This window comes from Lagenorhynchus albirostris, chromosome 3 (assembly GCF_949774975.1).
Source record: "Lagenorhynchus albirostris chromosome 3, mLagAlb1.1, whole genome shotgun sequence".
Classification (NCBI taxonomy): Eukaryota; Metazoa; Chordata; class Mammalia; order Artiodactyla; family Delphinidae; genus Lagenorhynchus; species Lagenorhynchus albirostris.
In genome coordinates, this window is record NC_083097.1 from 151,408,000 (window position 1) to 151,421,435 (window position 13,436).

General features: G+C 38.9%; 1 protein-coding gene across 3 annotated transcripts in view; it reads left to right on the plus strand.

The window, feature by feature from the left end:
- Window positions 1–13,436, plus strand: part of SIMC1 (SUMO interacting motifs containing 1) — a 98,438-nt gene that overhangs the window by 38,530 nt on the left and 46,472 nt on the right. The window lies entirely within an intron of this gene.

The window sequence follows — 13,436 nt, forward strand, 5'->3', positions numbered from 1 at the left end:
GTGCCAGGGAGAAAAAGCTTGCAGTTTGAGTTCAGGCAAATTAACTATCTACTAGAACAACAACAAAAATGAAAAGACAGTTTTTGTAAGAAAACCATCAAATCATTATGTGTATTACCTATAATACTCAATTTTCAACCAAAAATTACTAGACATGTAAAGAAGCAGAAGTGTGACCCATACTTGGGGGGGAAAAGTAGGCAGTCAATAGAAACTGACTCTGAGCCTAAGTGTTGGATTTAACAAAAAATTTCAAAATATTTATTATAAATATGTTCATCCAAGTAAAGAAAATATGGCATCAATGAATGAATAGGTAGAAAATCTCAACAGAGAAAATGGAAACAATAAACAGAAGAAATTCATTTTATAAAAGGGGGAAATTTGGATACAGAGATAGACACGTCCAGAGGCAAGAAAATGTGAAGACACACATCTACAAGCCAAGGATTGCTAATAAACCCCAGAAGTTAGAAGAGCCAAGGAAGGAGTCTCCCCTACAGCCATCAGAGAGAGCATGGCCCTGCTGACACCTTGATTTTGGACTTCTGGACTTCAGAAATGTGAGACAATAAAGTTATGTTATTTTAAGCAAAAAAAAAAAAAGGGAGTTTAAAAATACAGTAACTAAAATTTTAAAATAACTAGATGGGCTCAACAGCAAATTAGAAAAGAAAACAGGATGTCGGGGTGGGCAGGAGTGACAGCAATGTTTGAGATAGAACAATAGAAATCACCCAATTTTAAGAACAGAGTGGGGGAAAAGATGGAAATAATTGAACAGAGCCTCAGAGATCTGTAGGGAAATATCAAATAATTCAAAATATGGGTAATTAGAGTCTTAAAAGGAGGGATGGGGGTAATAAAAATTTTTTGAAGAAATAATGGCAGAAATTTTCTCAAATTTGGTGGGGGAAAATAATAATAAGTTACAGATCCTCGAAGCACAGCAGACTCAAGGCAAGATGAACACAAAGAAAACCACTCCTTGACTGTCCAGAAAAAAATATGTTACATATAGGACACACAATACAATTAACAACAGACTTCTTGGGAATCCCCTGGTGGTCCAGTGACTAGGACTCTGCAGTTTCACTTCCAAGGGCACAGGTTTATTCTCTGGTCGAGGAACTAAGATCCCGCAAGCTACGCAGTGTGGCCAAAAAAGAAAACCAAAACACAACGGACTTCTTATCAGAAACTGGAGGCTAAAAGACATTGGACTGACATTTCCCTTATATCCAAATAAAGGAAAAAAGAAACCTTTAGCCAAGGATTCTGTATATGGGAAAGTTGTCCTTCAAAATTAAGGACAAGGAGTTCCCTGGTGGCACAGTCGTTAAGAATCCGCCTGCTAATGCAGGGCACAAGGGTTCGATCCCTGGTCCGGGAACATCCCACATGCTGTGGAGCAACTAAGCTCATGTGCCACAGCAACTGAGCCTGTGCTCTAGAGCCTACAAGCCACAACTACTGAGCCTGCATGCTGCAACTGCTGAGCCCGCATGCTGCAACTACTGAAGCCCATGCACCTAGAGCCCATGCTCCGCAACAAGAGAAGCCACCACAATGAGAAGCCCATGCACCACAATGAAGAGTAGTCCCCGCTCACCAAAACTAGAGAAAGCCCGTGTGCAACAACAAAAACCCAAAGCCACCAAAAAATTTTTTTAAAAAGGACAAAATAAAGACATTTTCAGATAAACAGAAAAAGAGAATTTGTCACTAGCAGACCTGCACTATGAGAAATTTTAGCTGAAGGGGAATGACACCAAATGGAAACTTGGATCTACAAAAATGAATGAAGAGAACTAGAACTTGTAAATATGTGTGTAAAAAGAAAATATTTTCTTCTATTAATTTCCTTAAAAGACAAATAACTGAAAATAAAATAGTTATACTATATTGATGAGTTCATAATATATATATGTAAAATATATATGACAACAAAAATAATGGGGCACAAGGCAAGAAGAATATTTTTTAAGGTTCCTACATTTTTACCTTAAGTATTTTAATATATTTTCTAAGTATACTGGATTAGTTGAATTTGCATACTGTAATCATCTGAGTAACCACTAAAAATATAATTTAAAAATATAGCTAGAGGGGCTTCCCTGGTGGCGCAGTGGTTGAGAGTCCATCTGCTGATGCAGGGGACACGGGTTCATGCCCCGGTCTGGGAAGATCCCACATACTGCAGAGCGGCTAGGCCTGTGAACCATGGCCGCTGAGCCTGCGCATCCGGAGCCTGTGCTCCGCAAGGGGAGAGGCCACAACAGTGAGAGGCCCGTGTACTGCAAAGAAAAAAAAGTATATATATATAGCTAGAAAACCAACAAAGGAATTAAAATGGAATTCCAAAAAATATATGTGATTAATTCAAAGTGGGGTGGGAAAGGAGGAACAGAAGAACAATGAACAGATAGGAAAAATAGGAAATAAATGGCATGATTATAGATATAAAAGCAAATAAATCACCAATTAAGTGTAAATGACCCCAAAACGAATCAAAAGGCAGAGGTTGTCAGACCAGACGAAAAAGCAGTAACGACTATGAACTATTTATATGAGATGCACTTTAAATACAAAGATACAAGTACATGGAGAACAGAAGGATAGAAATACACCATGCAAACAGTATGCATAAAAAATTTAAATTGGCTCTATTAATAACAGAAAAATAGACATCAGTACAAGGAGGATTGCTGGAGACTAAGGATAAATGATAATCCTAATAATGATAAATGGGTTAATACATTAAGAAGGTATAATAATTAAAAGTGTATATACACCTAATAAACAGAATTTCAAAAGACACAAAGCAAAAACTAACTGAACGAAAAGGAGAAATGGTCAAAGCCACAATCATAGTTGAACACTTTATTTTTTTAACATCTTTATTGGAGTATAATTGCTTTACAATGGTGTGTTAATTTCTGTTTTATAACAAAGTAAATGAGCTATACATATACATATATCCCCATATCTCCTCCCTCTTAAATCTTCCTATCACCCTCCCTATGCCACCCCTCTAGGTGGTCACAAAGCACCAAGCTGATGTCCCTGTGCTATGTGGCTGCTTCCCAGTAGCTATCTATTTTACATTTGGTACTATATATAAGTCCATGCCACTCTCTCACTTCGTCCCAGCTTACCCTTCCCCCACCCTGTGTCCTCAAGTCCATTCTCTACATCTGCGTCTTTATTCCTGTTCTGCCTCTAGGTTCTTCAGAAACATTTTGTGTTTTTTTTTAGATTCCATATATATGTGTTAGCATATGGTATTTGTTTTTCTCTTTCTGACTTATTTCACTCTGTATGACAGACTCTAGGTCCATCCACCTCACTACAAATAACTCAATTTCGTTTCTTTTTATGGCTGAGTAATATTCCATTGTATATATATGTATACATGTTCTTTATCCATTCATCTGTCGAACACTGAGGTTGCTTCCATGTCCTGGCTATTGTAAATAGAGCTGCAATGAACATTTTGCTACATGACTCTTTTTGAATTATGGTTTTCTCGTCTGAGAAAACGACCCAGTAGTGGGATTACTGGGTCGTATGGTAGTTCTATTTTTAGTTTTTTTAAGGAACCTCCATACCGCTCTCCATAGTGGCTATATCAATTTACATTCCCACCAACAGTGCAAGAGGGTTCCCTTTTCTCCACACACTCTCCAGCATTTACTGTTTGTAGATTTTTTGATGATAGCCATTCTGACTGGTGTGAGGTGATACCTCATTGTAGTTTTCATTTACATTTCTCTGATGATTGAGAAATGCATCCTTTAATGGGTTTGTTGAGCATCCTTTCACGGGTTTGTTGGCAATCTGTATATCTTCTTTGGAGGAATGTCTATTTATGTCTTCTGCACATTTTTGGATTCGGTTGTTTGTTTTCTGGATATTGAGCTGCATGGGCTGCTTGTAAATTTTGGAGATTAATCCTTTGTCAGTTGCTTCATTTGAAAATATTTTCTCCCATTCTGAGGGTGGTCTTTTTGTCTTGTTTATGGTTTCCTTTGCTGTGCAAAAGCTTTTAAGTTTCCTTAGGTCCCATTTGTTTATTTTTGTTTTTATTTCCATTTCTCTAGGAGGTGGATCAAAAAGGATCTTACTGTGATTTATGTCATAGAGTGTTCTGCATATGTTTTCCTCTAAGAGTTTTATAGTGTCTGGCCTTACATTTAGATCTTTAATCCATTTTAAGTTTATCTTTGTGTATGGTGTTAGGGAGTGTTCTAATTTCATTCTTTTACATGTAGCTCTTCAGTTTTCCCAACACCACTTATTGAAGAGGCTGTCTTTTCTCCACTGTATATTCTTGCCTCCTTTATTAAAAATAAGGTGACCATATGTGAGTGGGTTTATCTCTGGGCTTTCTATCCTGTTTTGTTGATCTATATTTCTGTTTTTGTGCCAGTACCATATTGTCTTGATTACTGTAGCTTTGTACTATATTCTGAAGTCTGGGAACCTGATTCCTCCAGCTCTGTTTTTCTTTCTCATGATTGCTTTGGCTATTTGGGGTATTTTGTGTTTCTATACAAATTGTGAAATTTTTTGTTCTAGTTCTGTGAAAAATGCTGTTGGTAGTTTGATAGGGATTGCATTGAATCTGTAGATTGCTTTGGGTAGTATAGTCATTTTCACAATATTGATTCTTCCAATCCAAGAACATGGTATATCTCTCCATCTGTTTGTATCATCTTTAATTTCTTTCATCAGTGTCTTATAATTTTCTGCATACAGGTCTTTTGTCTCTTTAGGTAGGTTTATTCCTAGGTATTTTATTCTTTTTGTTGCAATGGTAAATGGGAGTGTTTGCTTAGTTTCTCATCCAGATTTTTTTGTGGTTAGCGTATAGGAATGCAAGAGGTTTCTGTGCATTAATTTTGTATCCTGCTACTTTACCAAATTCATTGATTAGCTCTAGTAGTTTTGTGGTAGCATCTTTAGGATTCTCTATGTATAGTATCATGTCCTCTGCAAACAGTGACAGTTTTACTTCTTCTTTTCTGATTTGGATACATTTTATTTCTTTTTCTTCTCTGATCGCTGTGGCTAAAACTTCCAGAACTATGTTGAATAATAGTGGTTAGAGTGGGCAATCTTGTCTTGTTCCTGATCTTAGAGGAAATGGTTTCAGTTTTTCACCATTGAGAACGATATTGGCTGTGGGTTTGTGATATATGGCCTTTATTATATTGATGTAGTTTCCCTCTATGCCTACTTTCTGGAGAGTTTTTATCATAAATGGGTGTTGAATTTTGTCGAAAGCTTTTTCTGCATCAATTGAGATGATCATATGATGTTCATAAATATCAATATTTTCTCCTTCAATTTGTTAATATGGCTTATCACACTGATTAATTTGCATATATTGAAGAATCCTTGCATTATTGGGATGAACCCCAGTTGTTCATGGTGTATGATCCTCTTAATGTGCTGTTGGATTCTGTTTGCTAGTATTAGGTTGAGGATTTTTGCTTCTATGTTCACCAGTGATATTGGCCGGCACTTTTCTTTCTTTGTGACATCTTTGTCTGGTTTTGGTATCAGGGTGATGGTGGTCTCATAGAATGAGTTTGGGAGTGTTCCTCCCTCTGCTATATTTTGGAAGAGTTTGAGAAGGATAGGTGTTAGCTCTTCTCTAAATGTTTGATAGAATTCGCCTTTGAAGCCATCTGGTCCTGGGCTTTTGTTTGTGGGAAGATTTTTAATCACAGTCTCAATTTCAGTGCTTGTGATTGGTCTGTTTATATTTTCTATTTCTTCCTGGTTCAGTCTCAGAAGGTTGTGCTTTTCTAAGAATTTGTCCATTTCTTCCAGGTTGTCCATTTTATTGGCATATAGTTGCTTGTAGTAATCTCTCATGATCTTTTGTATTTCTGCAGTGTCAGTTGTTACTTCACCTTTTTCATTTCTAATTCTACTTATTTGAGTCTTCTCCCTTTTCTTCTTTTTTTTTTTTTTATTTTTATTTTGCGGTATGCGGGCCTCTCACTGCTGTGGCCTCTCCCGTTGCGGAGCACAGGCTCCGGATGCGCAGGCCCAGCTGCCACGGCCCATGGGCCCAGCCGCTCCACAACATGCGGGATCCTCCTGGACCGGGGCATGAACCCGCGTCCCCTGCATCGGCAGGCAGACTCCCAACCACTGCGCCACCAGGGAAGCCCTCCCTTTTTTTCTTGATGAGTCTTGCTAATGGTTTATTGATTTTGTTTATCTTCTCAAAGAACCAGCTTTTAGTTTTATTTATCTCTACTATTGTTTCCTTCATTCCCTTTTCATTTATTTATTATCTGATCTTTATGATTTCTTTCCTTCTGCTAACTTTGGGGGTTTTTTTTTGTTCTTCTTTCTCTACTTGCTTTAGGTGTAAGGTTAGGTTGTTTATTTGAGATGTTTCTTGTTTGTTGAGGTAGGATTGTATTGCTATAAACTTCCCTCTTAAAACTCCTTTTGCTGCATCCCCTTGGTTTTGGGTCATCATGTTTTCATTGTCATTTGTTTCTAGGTATTTTTTGATTTCCTCTTTGATTTCTTCAGTGATCTTTTGGTTATTTAGTAGTGTATAGTTTAGCCTCCATGGGTTTGCATTTTTTACAAATTTTTCCTGTAATTGATATCTAGTCTCATAGCATTGTGGTCGGAAAAGATACTTGATATGATTTCAATTTTCTTAACTTTACCAAGGCTTGATTTGTGAACCAATATATGATCTATCCCGGAGAATTTTCCATGAGCACTTGAGAAGAAAGTGTATTCTCTTGTTTTTGGATGTAATGTCCTATAAATATCCATTAAGTCCATCTTAATTAATATTGTTTAATCATTTAAAGCTGTGTTTCCTTATCTATTTTCATTTTGGATGATCTGTCCATTGTTGAAAGTGGGGTGTTAAAGTCCCCTACTATGATTATGTTACTGTCGATTTCCCCTCTTATGGCTGTTAACATTAGCCTTATGTATTGAGGTGCTCCTATGTTGGGTGCATAAATACTGACAATTGTTATATCTTCTTCTTGGATTGATCCCTTGATCATTATGTAGTGTCCTTCTTTGTCTCTTGTAATAGTCTATTTTAATGTCTATTTTGTCTGATACGAGAATTGCTACTCCAGCTTTTTTGATTTCCATTTGCATGGCCTATATTTTTTCAGGACCTCACTTTCAGTCTGTATGTGTCCCTAGGTCTGAAGTGGGTCTTTTATAGACAGCATATATATGGGTCTTGTTTTTGTATCCATTTAGCCAGTCTGTGTCTTTTGGTTGGAGCATTTAATCCATTTACATTTAAGGTAATTATCGATATGTATATTCCTGTGACCATTGTCTTATTTGTTTTGGGTTTGTTATTAGGTCTTTTCCTTCTCCTTTGTTTCCTGCCTAGAGAAGTTCCTTTAGCATTCATTGTAGATCTGGTCTGGTGGTGCTGAATTCTCTTAGCTTTTGCTTGTCTGTAAAGGTTTTAATTTCTCCGTCGAATCTAAATGAGATCCTTGCTGGGTAGAGTAATCTTGGTTGTAGGTTTTTCCCTTTCATCACTTTAAATATGTCCTGCCACTCCCTTCTGGCTTGCAGAGTTTCTGCTGATAGATCAGCTGTTAACCTTATGGGGATTCCCTTGTATGTTATTTGTTGTTATTCCCTTGCTGCTTTTAATATTTTTTCTTTGTATTTAATTTTTGATAGTTTGATTAATGTGTCTTGACGTATTTCTCCTTGGATTTTCCTATATTGGACTCTCTGCACTTCCTGGACTTGATTGACTCTTTCCTTTCCCATATTACGGAAGTTTTCAACTATAATCTCTTCAAATATTTTCTCAGTCCCTTTCTTTTGCTCTTCTTCTTTTGGGACCCTTATAATTCAAATATTGGTGTGTTTAATGTTGTCTCAGAGGTCTCTGAGACTGTCCTCAATTCTTTTCATTCTTTTTTCTTTATTCTGCTCTGTAGTAGTTATTTCCACTATTTTATCTTCCAGGTCACTTATCCGTTCTTCTGCCTCAGTTATTCTGCTATTGATTCCTTCTAGAGAATTTTTAATTTCATTTATTGTGGTCTGGTGGGTTTTTACCCTGCTCCTTCATCTGCTGTGTGTCTCTGTCTTCTCATTTTGCTTCACTTACTGTGTTTGGGGGTCTCCTTTTCACAGGCTACAGGTTTGTAGTTCCTGTTGTTTTTGGTTACTGCCCCCAGTGGCTAAGGTTGGTTCAGTGGGTTATGTAAGCTTCCTGATGGCGGGGACTCATGCCTGTGTTCTGGTGCATGAGGCTGGATCTTGTCTTTCTGGTGGACAGGACCATGTCCGGTGATGTGTTTTGGGGTCTGTGACCTTGTTATGATTTTAGGCAGCCTCTCTGCTAATGGGTGGGGTTCTGTTCCTGTCTTGCTAGTTGTTTGTCATACGGTGTCCAGCACTGTAGCCCTCTGGTCATTGAGTGGAGCTGGGTCTTAGTGTTTAGATGGAGATCTCTGGGAGAGCTTTTGCCATTTGATATTACGTGAAGCCAGGAGGTCTCTGGTGGACCAATGTCCTGAACTCGGCTCTCCCACCTCAGAGGCACAGGCCTGACACCCAGCTGAAGCACCAAGACTCTGTCAGCCACACGGCTCAGAAAAAAAGGAGAAAGAAAGAGAGAGAGAGAGAGAGAGAAAATAAAATAAAGTTTTTGAAATAAAAAATAATTATTAAAAATAAAAATATTAAAAAGTAATAAAAAAAGAAAGAAATAAAGAAGAGAGCAGCCAAACCAAAAAACAAATCCACCAATGACAACAAGCACTAAAAACTATACTAAACAAAAAAGAAAACCGACAGACAGAACCCTAGGACAAATGGTAAAAGCAAATCTATACAGACAAAATCACACAAAGAAGCATACACATACACACTCATGAAAAGAGAAAAAGGAAAAAAATATATATATATATATAAAAAGGAAGAAAGCAACCAAACCAATAAACAAATCTACCAATGATAATAAACTCTAAATACTAAACTAAGATAAAGATAAAACCAGAAACAAATTAGATGCAGAAAGCAAACCCTGAGTCTATAGTTGCTTCCAAAGTCCACCACCTCAATTTTGGGTGATCCGTTGTCTATTCAGGTAGTCCAGAGATGCAAGGTACATCATGTTGATTGTGGAGATTTAATACCCTGCTCCTGAGGCTGCTGGAAGAAATTTCCCTTTCTTTTCTTTGTTTGAACAGCTGCTGGGGTTCAGCTTTGGAATTGGCCCCACCTCTGCGTATAGGTCGCCTGAGGGCATCTGTTCCCGCCTAGACAGGATAAGAGCAGCTGATTAGGGGCCTCTGGCTCACTCAGGCCCGGGGGAGGGAGGGGTACTGAATGCGGGGCGAGCCTGTGGCGCAGAGGCTGGCATGATGTTGCAACAGCCTGAGGCTTGCCGTGTGTTCTCCCGGGGAAGTTGTCCCTGGATCACAGGACCCTGCAGTGGCGGGTTGCACAGGCTCCCTGCAGGGGAGGTGTGGATAATGACCTGTGCTTGCACACAGGCTTCTTGGTGGCTGCAGTAGCCACCTTAGCATTTCATAACCATCTCTGGTGTCCACCCTGATAGCCGCAGCTCGCGCCTATCTCTGGAACTTGTTTAGGTGGTGCTCTGAATCCCCTCTCCTCGTGCACCCTGAAACAATGGTCTCTTGCCTCTTAGGCAGTTCCAGACTTTTTCCCAGACTCCCTCCCTGCTAGCTGTGGCACACTAGACCCCTTCAGCCTGTGTTCATGCAGCCAACCCCAGTCCTCTCCCTGGGATCTGACCTCCTATGCCGGAGCCTCTGCTCCCAGTCCCCACCTGTCCTGGCAGGTGAGCAGACAAGCCTCTCAGGCTGGTGAGTGCTGGTTGGCAGTGATCCTCCGTGCGGAAATCTCTCCACCTTGCCTTCTGCACCCCTGTTGCTGTGCTCTCCTCTGGCTCTGAAGCTCCCCCACCCACGCACCCCCCATCTCCATCAGTGAGGGGGCTTCCTAGTGTGTGGAAACCTTTCCTCCTTCACAGCTCCCTCCCAGAGGTGCAGGTCCCGTCCCTATTCTTTTGTCTCTGTTTTTTCTTTTTTCTTTTGCCCTACCCAGGTACGTGGGGAGTTTCTTGCCTCTTGGGAGGTCTGAGGTCTTCTGCTAGCGTTCAGTAGGTGTTCTGTATGAGTTGTTCCACATGTAGATGTATTTCTGATGTATTTATGGGGAGGAAGATGAGCTCCACATCTTACTCCTCCGCCATCTTGAAGGTCTCTCCCCTGGACACTTTAATACACTTCTGTCAGTACTTGATAGCACAACTGCATCCCCTCAAAGGTGAAGAAAATCAAAGATCCAAAAGCTACTATCAGCAACCATGACCTAATTGGCATTTATATCCAACAACTGCAGAATGCACATTTTTTTCAAGTGTACAAGGAACATTCAGCAAGTAGGCCATGTGTTAGGACATAAAATAAGTCTCAGTGTATTTCAAAAGATTGAAATCTTACAGGGTTTATTTTCTGACTATGGTGAAGGTAAGCTTGAACTACATGATAATAAAGTGACTGTGTATTAAAAATCGTGGGATGGGGCTTCTCTGGTGGCGCAGTGGTTGAGAGTCCGCCTGCCGATGCAGGAGACACGGGTTCGTGCCCCAGTCCAGGAAGATCCCACATACCGCGGAGCGACTGGGCCCGTGAGCCATGGCCACTGAGCCTGCACATCCGGAGCCTGTGCTCTGCAACGGGAGAGGCCACAACAGTGAGAGACTTGCGTACCGCAAAAAAAAAAAAAAAAAATGTGGGATGAAGCTAAAGCAGTACTTACGGGGAAATTTTTAGCTTTAAATGCTAATGTTAGAAAAGAAAGATTTTGAAAATCAAGGTATCAGCTTCCACATTAAGAAGCTAGAAAAAGAAGGGCAAATTAAATCCACAGTAAATAGAAGGAAGGAAATAATAATGATAACAATAGAAATAAAGGGAATGGATGAAAAATCTGGTCCTTTGGAAAGATCAGTCAAATTAATAAACTTCTATCTAGGCTGATCAGGGGAGATAATGCAAAGGATACAAATTACCAATACTGGGAATAAAAAAAGAAAATTGGGAATAAATCTATACAGAGTATAGAATTAAAAAGGTAATAAAGGACTGTTGTGAACAACTTTATGCTAATAATTTTAATAACAAAATCCATAAGTCACAGAACTAACACAAGAAGTAGAAAATGTAAATAGCCTTATGTCTACTAAATTTTAACTACAAAGCAAATTTCAGGCCCAGATAGCTTCACTGGTGATTTCTATAAACATTGAAGAAAGATATGGTACCAATCCAACACAACCTAAATAGAGGGGGTGGGAATAGCTCCCAATCATTTTATGAGGCCAAATTTATTCTGATAGCAAAACCAGTAAAAGAAATTACAAGAATAGAAAACTATAAACTAATATCCCTCATAAATATGCAAAAATTCTTAACAAAATATTGATATATTAAAACAATATAGAAAAAATACATCATAACCAGTGGAGTTTTCCGTAGGATTAATTTAACATTAGAAAATCAATTAATATAATTTTTGATATTAATAGTACAAAGGAAAATCATAAAATATCTCAACAGGTGCAGAAAAATCATTTGACTAAATTTAACAACCATTTCCAATTAAAACTCCCAGAAAACGGGACTTCCCTGGTGGTCCAGTGCGTAAAACTCCATGCTCCCAATGCAGGGGGCCCGGGTTCGATCCCTGGTCAGGGAACTAGATCCCACATGCATGCTGCAACTAAGAAGCCACAACTAAACATACCACAACAAAGATCCTGTGTGTTGCAACTAAGACCCAGTGCAGCCTAAATAAATAAATAAATAAATTTTTTTAAACTCTGAGAAAACAATGAGAAGAAGGGAACTTTCTCAACATGATATGGGGCATCTATGAAGACAACACAGCTAACGTTATACTTAATGATGAAAGTCTCAGATGTCTGCTTTCAGCACTTCTGCTGAGAATTATACTAGATGCCTTAGCCATTGCAATAGTTAAGAAAAAGAAATAAAAGGCATGCAGATTGAAAAGGAAGAAGTAAAACTCCTCTATTTGCAGACATGATTTCTTATATGGAAAACACTAAGGAATCTACAAAAAAAGTTACCTGAACTAGTAAGTGAATTTAGCAAGGTCAGAGGATACAGGGATGATATACATACATAAATCAACAGCATTTCTATATACTAGCAATGAATAATTGGAAAATGACAAAAAATTATTTCCATTTTCAATATCATTTAAAAACATCAAATTCTTTGGGATAAACCTTTTTGGTTTGTACAGATGAATTGGGGATATAAGGGAGAAAACTAATCATTTAACTTGGGACAAGAAGTGATCTGGAAGAATTTTCGCACACAGTGATATCTGTGCTGAGTCTTGAAAGACAAGAAACTTCCAAACAATCAAAGGGATAATAATCACTCCAGACAAAAGAAAGAACATAAGCAAACATAAAGATAGAAATACTTGAGAAAGCATGGCACATTTGGGGATCTGAAGTAGTTCTGTGTGATTTGCGCACACGAGGAGGAGAGTACTCACGAAGAGGCTGAATTATGAAGGGCTTTATGAGTCTTTACTAAAGCATCTGCCCTTTATCCTGTAGCTCATATGGTGTGTTTTAAGTGAGAGAGACATGGTAATGTTGCATTTTAGGAGTTGGTGATGGAATAGGAGTTGAATTCAGACCTTTGCAGCTATTTATGTTGAGTTCAGCTAGCAGTAGAGAGGCAGTGATACTATATGGCTGCTTCTTAGGAATGAGGCATTAGGTTTCACCAAGCAATCTCTATTCCAAGATGAGATGCATGCCAGCTTCTCACTTGACCCACCCAGGATCCTGTGTCCTGCTTTGGTGCCGTTGACAGTGGTGACCATCACATCTATTAAAAGAAATAGCACGGTAGCTGTAGTAGCAGCAAGAGCATTGCTAGCCCAGCAGTTAGTACCTGACATAGCAGTGGCAATGGTACCCAACCAAGTGAGGAGACACCTGGAAGGCAGAGCAATATTTTTCCTGGCTCATGACACAGAAGTTGTTTACAGTACCTCTGGCTGGCATCATCAGGCTTTGTGAACTGCCTAATCATTTTGCCAAGGAATGGGGGTGAATATAGGAGGTTTTTTGTAATTAATTTAGGCTCACACTTAGAATGGTTAGTTTTATAACCCTTAGTGTATTATTCTCCATATCTCACTATAGGCTGACTATACACTGAATGAAGTTGTACATTCCTAGGCCCTAACAGGGAAAGAAGGAAACAGGCCTGGGTTTGAATGTCTGTCTCTGCTACATAACTGTATAATCCATAGGTAAATAACCTAACCCCTCTGAACTCTAGTTTCCCCATCTGTATAATGGAGATGATAAT